Raw genomic sequence first — 8,974 nt, 5'->3', positions numbered from 1 at the left:
TAAACTCCCGGATAGTTACAAACACCAACTTTACATGAGGGGCGAGGATAGCATCACGTAGGCAATGCCGAGAACGCACGCACCCATCCCTCTACATGCGATTGACGAGCTTCAGACAGCCGATCACGCCAGAGGACCGCGTCCTCCCTACAGCAGCAAAGCAGGCGAGCAAGGGACGACGGCATGCGTTGAAAAACAACCGCGTTCCGGTGTTTCCAAAGCTGCCAGCAGCTCAGCAAGGCGAACTCGACCTCCGACTCAACACTTGCCGCCACCGCAGCAGCAAGAACGCCGAGCTTGCAGACCGTAGCACCATCGACCACGACCTGGACATGCCTCCAGAACGCCACCGCGAACGGGCAGGAGAAGAGCATGTGGTCAGCAGTTTCCAGAGCAGCAGAGCAGAGTGGACAGCCGGCATCCTCAGCATCAACAATGTGCTTTCGAAGCAGGACATCCCTCGTGTGGACGCGTCGTTGCACCAGCAGCCAGCAGAAAAACTTCATCCGCGAGGGCGTGCGCGCTTCCCAGATCATGGAGGCGAAGCCCGCAGTCACCCCGCCAAACCGCAGCAGCCTGTACGCGGAGCTGGACGACAGGGCGCCTTTGGGGGCGGCGGCGTGCAGAAGTCCCGCCTCTCATCCCCCCCGTCCCTTGTAGGCAGCGCGGCCAGGAGTGCCGCAACCACCGCGAGCTCGCGCTCACCCACCCTTGTCAGCCGAGGCACCAGGCAGCGGGCGAGCCCACGTGCACGCACCTGCCCGACCGTCGCCTCCGCATCCAGGGCGTGGGAGAAGAGGGCCGGGTACGCCGCCTCGACAGCCCCGCAAGGCAGCCAACGATCCCACCAGAAGGAGCATGTGTTTCCGTCCCCGACGTCGACAACGGAGATGGCGTGGTAGAGAGGGAGCAACTTCACGACCGCGGCCCGGTGCTCACCAAGGGCCAGTTCGCCGCGAGCAAGGAGGGAGCGTCCACCAGCCCCGCCCCAAATCCAGGCTGCCCACCGAGAGCCGGGGGTCGTGTGAAGGCGATGCAGCATCTTGAGCAGCAGGCACAAGTTTTGAGTTGCCAGGTCGCGGATTCCCAGCCCGCCTTCGCTCTTCGCCCGGCAAACGCGCTCCCAAGCAACAAGGCATTGGGCGCCCGAGGCTCGTTCGGCGACGTTCCATAGGAAGGCGCGGCGCAGCCCGTCCAACGCGCGCACCACGGCAGGCGGCAGCAGCAACGCAGCCATGGCATATGTAGGGAGCGCGTCCAGGACAGCGTCAATGAGCACCAGACGCCCCGCGGGGAAGAGAAGGCGAGCCGCCCAGCCGGCGAGATATCTGTCCACCTTCGCAATCAGCGGAAGGAAATCCGCGAATCGCAGTTTCTCCCATGAGAGAGGGAGGCCGAGGTACGTCTGCGGGAACGACCCCGTGGCGCAGCCCAGAGCGGCCACCACGCGGGCCAGAGCCTCCTCCTCCACATGCACCGGCACCAGGGTGCTTTTGGTGAAGTTGATGATCAGCCCCGTGGCGGCGGCGAATTGATCGAGAATTTGCCGGAGACGGGCCGCGCCGTCCTCGTCCGCCCGCGCGATGATCAGCGTGTCATCTGCGTACTGCAGCACCACCGCAGGCGCGCCCGGAAGGAGGGGGTGGCGAAGCACATCATCCTGGCGGATCAGCCGTTGGAGCACGTCGGCGACGATGAGGAAGAGGTAGGGGGAGATGGGGTTCCCCTGCCTGAGGCCGCAGCGCACCCGGAACCATCGCCCTGGCACCCCGTTCAACAAGACCGCCGAGCTCGAGGAGTGGAAGAGGGCATCCATCCAGTCACACCAGAGCGACGGGAACCCCCTGGCCTCCATCACAGCGCGCAAGCTCGCCCAGTTGATGGAGTCGAACGCCTTGGCGAAGTCAAGTTTGAGGACCATCGTAGGGGCCCGGCGACGATGGCAGCACTGCACCATCTCCGTGGCATAGATGAAGTTTTCGGAGATGCTCCGCCCCGCACAAAGCCGGACTGATCTTCATCGATCAGGAGAGGAATTTGCCGCTGAAGACGTGAGGTAAGCCCACGGCACAAGATCTTGATATCGCCGTTTTGGAGCGAGACGGGGCGAAAGGAGGCAGGGGACGGCACACCGCTCCCTTTGGGCAGCAGAGCGATGTAGGCCCGATTGATCCCATCGAGGGCAGCGACGCCGTTGTGGAACTCGTCGAAGAGACGAAGAAGATCTGGCGCCACCACGCCCCAGGCCGCCTGGTAGAACGCTGGGCCCAGGCCGTCCGGGCCAGGGGCGCTGGTGCGGTCCAGGGCGTGCACCGCCGCCTTGACCTCGGCCTGCTCAAAAGGGGCCACAAGAGCAGGCCCGTCTACAGAGGGGGCACCAGCGTAGAGGGCCCCCAGGTCGAAATGCCAGACGGGCTCCATGGACCGGCCTAGCAGCGTCATGTAGAAAGCACGCAGGGCCGCGGCCTTCCCTGCATGGTCTAGCACCGGCACCCCTTCGACTTCCAAGGCCGCAATGCGGTTGCGTCGTCGACGGTGCGAAGCAGAGGCATGAGCTGCTTGTCAATGACCTTGCTTGGCATGAGCTGCACCTCTCGGACCGCTCCTTCACATGGACAAATCGGCAGGATCCCCCCATCCTTGCCCGGCTTGATCGTGCGTTTTTTGACAATGCTTGGAATGACGTGTTCCCTGACTCCTCTCTCACCTCCCTCCCTCGCGTCACTTTTGATCATGTTCCCCTCCTGGTGACGGCCTCGACCAAAACCCCGAACCCCTCACGGTTCTTCTTTGAAACGAGCTGGCTCCAGGACCCCGCCTTCCTCCCTACCACTCTGCCATCCTGGTCTGCTCCGGTGCGTGCTACGGGTGCAGGTGGGATCCTCGCGGCTAGGAAGAAAGCATTCAGGTTTGCTGCCAAGGTTTGGAAAAAACAGCACCGGTTCATTCCCACTTTTGATAATGATTGTCGTTTCATTATTGACCTGTTTGACTTCCTAGAAGAAAACCGTGCTCTTTCCACAGATGAGAGCGCTCTCCGCCGCGACGCCCGCCTGGCTCTCGCCGCGTCCGTTCGCCGGCAGTGTGCGCACTGGCGGCAGCGTGGCAAACGTCGCGCGGTGTGTGAGGGGGACGAGAACACCAAGTTCTTCCACGCCTCTGCTTCGCACCGTCGACGAGTTTAGGCTCTAGGAAGTAATGTATGCCATAGTCTAGATTCTAGAATGATAATACATACAAGCTCAATGTCTTTGGCTGGAAACAGAAGTACCCACTGCATACACATGCAAAATCACACAATCACGCATGCACATACATAGCATAGTGTCGGTCTGTACCTTGGGATTGATACTGAAGAGAAGGATCCGTTGATGACGAGGTACTGCTTGGTGCTGTGGTCGCCGCCCCTTGCTTGCTTCTTCTAGTAGACCCGGGTGCAGGTCGGGAGTCGAGCCGCCCTGTCGTGATCACCCTTTGGCCTTTGCCCTCCACGGCTCCACGCTGCCGCGCCGCTGTGCCCTTACGGATGACGGGATGAGGCGAGATGAGGCTGGAGTCGAGCAGCGCGAGGAATGCGGCCGGGGTGAGGCGAGATGGGAGGGACCTGCCGAAGTGCGCCGCCGCTAGCTACGGAGGAAGGCGGGATGAGGCGTGCGGCGGCCTGGATCGATGGCGATGCGCCGCCGCAAAGGGGAACGGGCCGGTAGACGGGATAGGACCGAGAGGGTTACGAGAGGAGGGTGGATTTCTTAGGATTGTGTAGACGACTCGACGATTTAAAAGTACAGTTATTACTAAACCAAAAAAAAATAGAAACAAACAAAAGAACCCTTTCAAAAAAGACAAATAAGTGTAGTTGTAAAAGGAAGTGCAATTACATCATGCACAAAAAAGGGCGACGCAAGGCACCGGTCAAATTTTGCCTGGGCGTCGCGCGCCCGTCCGATTGGCCCTACACACACCGTTGTATTCCTCGCCCCTCTCCTTCCTCATACAACACTCATCCCCTCCCCTTTCATCAGGAAGAGCCCGGCAGCGAGCTCAGCTGACCAGACCATGGACACGCCGATCAACTCTTGAAGCACCGTCGGCTCACTACTACTTGTCGCGCTCGCCACGTCGTCGCCACCCTCGCAAAACTGGTCCATCGCACCCGTCTCTACCATGAGTGTTCGTCGACGATTGCAACGTGGGGGTTGCCTCGCTTCTTGCATGCCCCCTCCCTTGGTTCCAGTATGTCACGACACCAGTCCCAGCAACCACCGAGATGACAATTCCAGCTTGCCACGTTTTGCAGCTCCCAGGCGCGAACGTTGTAGCAAGCCAGGGCGTCGGTCCCAACAAAACATGGTGCCGATTCCATCAAAAGAATAAGGGCTCCAGTAGTAATAATCTGAACTCTACCCCTCGTCGGCGCCATAGAAAACCGCTTCGGTTGTAGCAAAACCAACTTCTGGTTCCAGCTCCGGCTTCAGTCGGTTGCAGCAAAAACGACGTCATGGTCACAATGGAAGCTCGCGTCCCTTATCCGCGGGTTGCAACAATTGCCATTCACGGTTCCAGCAAAAAAAAAAAATCTTTGGTTCCAACATACATGTTGCTCGGTTCCAGCACCATTGCATCCTGCGGTAGCCCTCGTCGCAGCTTCTGCTAGTGTCGGGCGTAGTTTTTCGATAGCAGGTTGCATGTTAAGTTGTGATCCAAATTCATATTGAGGCTAACTTTTGATGTAGCGGAGCGGAGGCTCGTCGTCAGAGAGGCTTGGGCACAATATCGCCCTAGGTCACCACTGCAATATATATTATTTGTAAGCCGTCACACGGGATAAGATCATCGTTGTAAATCCACGGTGTTTGTAACCTCTTTTTCCGATATAGTTAAGTTTCCTTGGCTCACGCTCGTGATTCCCCTTCTTATTAGCATTTGAGATCCTTTGCAGTACCGTATGGTGCTGTAGTGTGGATGACATGTGGGGCCAGGTCCCACATGGCAGTGACTGTACAACATCGTACAATATTGCAGAGGATCGTAACCCTCTTATTAGAGGGGTTTTCCACGTTAAAATTATTGTGTCATCTCTATTGATTTGGTCTTCCTTTTCCTGTGTGTCATATTCCTAACATTGCAGCTTTTCGACAACCAGTTGCACCATCAGGACATCGCCTTCGCCCGCCATAGCTTGTCACCGCCCTGTTTGTAGCTTTTCGGCACCAGGTTTCAGCACGGGTGACGATCGCCATTGTAGCACGCACGGCCGTGACTGCTTCGTTCAAGCATCGGTGGCGACGACACATCACGAGTTGTAGTCCCCATTGCAACTTTTTGTGCGTTGCTGGCCTCCCAGCCTCTATGACGACGCTCACCATGGCGGCACGCATGACAATGGTGGAGAAAAGGATAAGAAGAAGGGGGCGATTTCATCGGGTCCATGTGGAAGGACGTGGCTTTTGGATGCGAACGCGACGCCCATCATGAGCGGGTAGACCGGGAAACATTAATTTACCAACAAAAAATTGACTCAAACTCCACAAAATCGGCTGAACTTCAGCCGAAGTGATTAGAACACGATTATAATATAAACCTTCAAAAAGATTATCGGTCTTCCATGAGCAATATAACTTTTTTTTCCGTTAACTACATTAATACTCCCCTCTGTCGGATCTGCGCCGTCCACCTGCCATGTCGGTTCAATCGGCGGCCCAGATCAAGCTCCTCCCATCGATCAAAATCCCCATCATCTATCGCGTATACTTCCTCCATTCCATAATGTAATGCTTCCTCTATTCTCGTGTTTTAACTTTGACCATAAATTTAACTAGCAAGACCGATTGCAGCAGGAGCGAAAATTATATCAGTGAATTCGTATTTGAAAAAAGTTTTTAATTATATAATTTTTTCTCCCGCCGCAGTCGGTTTTATTGGTTAAATTTATGGTCAAAGTTAGACCTCAAAAAACGCGGGCATACTATATTTTAAAATGAAGGGAGTAATAAGTTCAACGAAAAGAGGAAAAATATCAATTGCATCAGATCGCGACGACCGATCAAAACCCTAGCTATCATGGCAACGGAGACGGAGCCCGCCGCGCCGCCGCGCTCCCTCCTCGGCCCTCCCATCATCCGCGGCGCGCGCCCGTCGCCCGGCCCCGCCATGCCGCACTCGCACCCCTCCGTCGGCGTCCTCGACGCGGCCGCCGACGCGCCGTCGGCCGCGGAGATCAAGGCGGAGCTGGAGCCGCGGAGGGCGCTCACGGAGAACGGCTCCGCCTCGTACGCCAACTCGGGCAGCCCCTGCCTGGGCGCACGACGCGCTCACGGCGCTCAAGCTCGCCTGCAACCTGCGCGGCGTCCGCGGCACCGGCAAGTCGGACAAGGAGGGCTTCTACGCCGCCGCGCTCTGGCTGCACCAGAACCACCCCCGCACGCTCGCCTGCAACGTCGCCGCGCTCGCCGAGTTCGGCTACCTCAAGGACTTGCCCGAGCTGCTCTTCCGCCTCATCCACGGCCCCGACGTGCGCAGGCTCGCCAGGGAGAGCGCCGCCGCCGAGAAGGCGGACGGGAAGGAGAAGGACCACGGCAAGCCTAGGCTGGCCGACCGCAAGCAAGCCCGCGTGCTGGCCCCTGTGCCGCCAAAGCCCATGTCCGGGGCCTATCTCTCCGCCGCCCTCGCCGGGTCCGGCAAGGGCAAACCCATGGAGGTGGAGGCCGCCCCTGTCCCGGTCCAGGAGCCGGCCGAGCAGAAGCCGAAGGTGGACTAGAAGAAGAAGAAGACGGCGGCAACTAAGCGGCGGCCGTCGAAGAAGGTCCGGAAGGTGGCCAAGCTCGCCGTGAAGTCGCTGGAGACGTACTACGGCGACCGTGCCTACCGCTTCCTGTTCGACGCTGTCGCTGACTTCTTCGCCGCCCTCCTTGCGACGGACCTCGAGCAGCTGGCCCTCGACGGCAAGAAGAGGAAGATCGGGCTCGCCGCCAAGTGGTGCCCCACGCCGGGCTCGTCGTTTGACCGCACAACGCTGCTCTGCGAGGCCATCGCACGCCGCCTCTTCCCGCGGGACTCGGACCCCGAGTACGCCGAGCTCTCCGACGAGCACTACACGTACCAAACCCTCCACCGCCTCCGCCGCGAGGTGCTCGTCCCTCTGCGCAAGGTCCTGGAGCTCCCTGAAGTGTACATGAGCGCACAGCGGTGGTCGGAGCTGCCCTACACCCGTGTTGCCTCGGTGGCCATGCGGCGCTACAAGGTCCTCTTCAAGAAGCACGACGAGGAGCGCTTCGACAAGTACCTGGAGGACGTGGAGGCCGCCGGCAAGGCCAAGATCTCGGCGGGGGCGCTGCTGCCCCACGAGATCGCGGCGGCCGCCTACCGTGGCGAGGATGACGACGTGTCCGAGCTGCAGTGGCGCCGCATGGTGGACGACCTCCGCTCCAAGGGCTCGTTGTGCAATTGCATCTCAGTCTGCGACGTGTCCGGCAGCATGACCGGCACTCCCATGGAGGTGTGCATTGCGCTCGGCGTGCTCACGTCGGAGCTCAGCGAGGAGCCGTGGGCGGGCAAGGTGATCACCTTCAGCGAGAGGCCTGAGCTCCAGCTCATCAACGGCAAGACCCTCCGTGAGAAGATGAGGTTCGTGCAGCGTATGGAGTGGGACATGAACACCAACTTCCAAGCAGTGTTCGACCAGATCCTCCGCACGGCGGTGGAAGCCCGGCTGGCGCCAGAGAAGATGATCAGGACTGTGTTTGTGTACAGCGACATGGAGTTCGACGAGGCGTCGGGGCACGAGGATGACGACGACGATGACTACTCTGAGGACGACGATGAGGAGGACGAGGAGGAGGAAAGGCAGCGGTCGTGGAACACAGATTATAAGGTGATCTGCCAGAAGTTTAGGGACGCCGGGTACGGGGACGTGGTGCCGCAAATCATCTTCTGGAACCTGCGCGACTCCAAATCGACGCCGGTGACGTCGACGCAGCCCGGGGTGGCCATGGTGAGCGGCTTCTCCAAGAACTTCCTCAAGATCTTCCTGAAGAGGGACGGCGTGGTGAACCCCGAGGCCATTATGATGGAGGCCATCGCCGGCGACGAGTACCAGAAGCTGGCTGTGTTCGACTAGACCGATCGTCAAATTTTGCTCGCCTCTGTTTGCAAGCATTTAAATTTCTCGCCCTAACCAACTGTCACGCCTGGCAAAGCTAGATTTTAACGTGTTACCAAATGCACGGCCTCGCCAGGCAAGGCAAATTAAGGAGTACGCTAGCCTGAGGTTCGATAGAGGTGTGTTTGATTTTTAGAATTGTGGTGAACAGAGCCAGTTCGTTGTCTTTGATCATCTTCAGAATTCAAAATCAAATCGTGCCCTAAAGTTTGTTCTGGAACATGCTGCTTGAGTTGGTAATCATTCTTGGGTAGATTTATCCCATCTACTGATGAATCCTCCTTTGGAGTGCATGAATCGAATGGATCTCTGAAAATTCCGAACAGTATGCCGTCGTGGAGTTTGATTATATGGTGCTATGTGAATCCGTACCAAAACCATCCTTGTAATTGAATTGATTTCTGAATTCCGAAAAGGAAGGCCAGAAAATCAGTTTTACGGGAAAGAGTTTTTTTTGTTGAAGGGAGCCGTTAGAGTTGAGTAACTTCAACACCTCCTCGCTGAGAAAAGACATTCTACCATGCATGGTATATACCATGCATGTATCAGTCACCGGTTGTCTTTGACATTCGGATCCGTGCATGCATCTAGTCTTTGTGTTGCTTAGTTAACCTCAATTTATGATCCCTTGTTCTATTAATTTATGTCATATCAATCAATCACTATTTCTCCTGACAACTTTTCCCGTAGTTATTACCTGCAATATCTCTTCTCTCACTCACAAAGTAGAAACGAGCAGTACTACACTCACTCAGGGTTTTTTCATATGATTCTAAAATTTGAATTTATTTTATCTTTTGAACTGTAAGTTTGATT

General features: G+C 57.3%; 1 long non-coding RNA gene and 1 pseudogene across 1 annotated transcript in view; one reads left to right on the top strand and one right to left on the bottom strand.

Moving 5' to 3' along the window:
- LOC119332182 overlaps positions 1-3,690 on the bottom strand; it is a 6,097-nt gene extending 2,407 nt beyond the window's left edge. The window contains exon 1 of the long non-coding RNA XR_005160842.1: positions 3,339-3,690. This is a non-coding gene — a long non-coding RNA (uncharacterized LOC119332182). The remainder of the gene's footprint in view (positions 1-3,338) is intronic.
- A 2,370-nt stretch (positions 3,691-6,060) lies between these two features.
- LOC119333671 lies at positions 6,061-8,116 on the top strand (annotated as a pseudogene).
- Positions 8,117-8,974: the final 858 nt, after the last annotated feature.

The sequence above is a fragment of the Triticum dicoccoides genome, chromosome 7A (genome assembly GCF_002162155.2).
Source record: "Triticum dicoccoides isolate Atlit2015 ecotype Zavitan chromosome 7A, WEW_v2.0, whole genome shotgun sequence".
NCBI lineage: Eukaryota > Viridiplantae > Streptophyta > Magnoliopsida > Poales > Poaceae > Triticum > Triticum dicoccoides.
The sequence above is the reverse complement of the archived record's forward strand: the minus strand, read 5'-3'. Positions and strand labels throughout refer to the sequence as shown.